This window comes from Terrapene carolina, unplaced genomic scaffold (genome assembly GCF_002925995.2).
Source record: "Terrapene carolina triunguis isolate 2854851 unplaced genomic scaffold, T_m_triunguis-2.0 Scaffold96, whole genome shotgun sequence".
NCBI classification, from domain to species: domain Eukaryota; kingdom Metazoa; phylum Chordata; order Testudines; family Emydidae; genus Terrapene; species Terrapene triunguis.
The window spans coordinates 69759619-69760979 of NW_020664447.1; positions in this window are offsets into that span (position 1 = coordinate 69759619).

The following is a 1361-nucleotide window of genomic DNA, read 5'->3' on the forward strand; positions in this document are numbered from 1 at the left end:
GGCGGTGATCTATTTCTTTCCGTAATAAACTCTTATGAGAAGGGTCCCTGAAGAGGGACAGGGAAGGATGTTGGGGGTGGGAGGGGAGGGAGGTGAAGTGGATGGAATACCCATTGTGGATGATTTCTAGCACCTATCAGTCAGATGGTATTTCGTTCCCAGTTGTTGTGGAACAAAGCAAGGCAGTACCCAAATGGATGCAATGGGTTGATCAGCTGCAGTTGGTGTTGAGGGGAGTTGTCTGTCAGTGCTCTGACCAAGATGTCAAACTGATGTTTTGAGGTAGATGGTTGTGAAGAGAAAGACTGGGGGCCTGATGGTTTACATTTGGAAAATCTGGATTTTTTTCCTTTGAGACTCATAATAGCGTTCATTTGGGAAAATGTATTGTGCAGGACTTATGCTGAGATGGAGGGCATCATTTTCTTTTTTGTCCAGGTGTACAATGACTAATGACTGGAGAGTGGCCCTGGAATCCTTGAGCATATGGAGAGAGACATCAGTTTTCTTGGCAAACAATTTAGTGCCTTTGAAGGGGGAGGTCCTCCAATGTTGTATGTACTTCCTTAGGGAAGCGAGGTAGGTGTAACCATAACACTCATCACATAACCACTGCTGTAGAAATGGACCAGGCTGCTGTGTCAGCTACATTAAGTGCTGACTGGAGTGCTGTCTTGGCCACTGGTTGTCCTTCACTAACAATGGCCCAAAACTGTTCACGCTGTGACTCCAGTAGCTGATCAATAAATGAGTTATGTTTGGGATGATTGAGATAGTCCTATTTTGCTGTAAAAGCTTGAATTTCACACCTAGTAAGACTAAAATGAGTTACTGAAAAACTGTGCATTTGACAGAGAAATTAAAGTAGACCTGAATAAAATAAATAGGATCCTTACATTTATTAGAACTCCGAGATTTTCAATCTTAATGATAATCACGGTTCTTGCTGCAGCATGCCTCAGGGATATCCTGTAGTCCTCAAATGAAAAATAATCCCCAAATGCAGCCATAAGAGGGTTTGAATTATTTTAATTCCTGAACTTTGAATTGTTCTTTTGTAGGGTTGCAAGTAGAATGCTGTAATAAGCAATTTATTTTGCCAGTGAGATGTTATTACAGTCACAAAAGCATTGAAGTGAAATAAGAAACATTGCTGCATTTTACTCCCCTTCAGAGAGGATAAGAATGTACAGGCAGAGGAAAGATGTCTCCTAACATAATACACTTATGCATTTATAAAACTTGTGGATATTATCAGAATTTCTTTTAGCCAACATGATCAAGAATCAGTTCTAAGATTTTTGGATAATTTTTGCTCCTGAACTCCAATATATCATTTACCTATCTTCCTTAATATATTT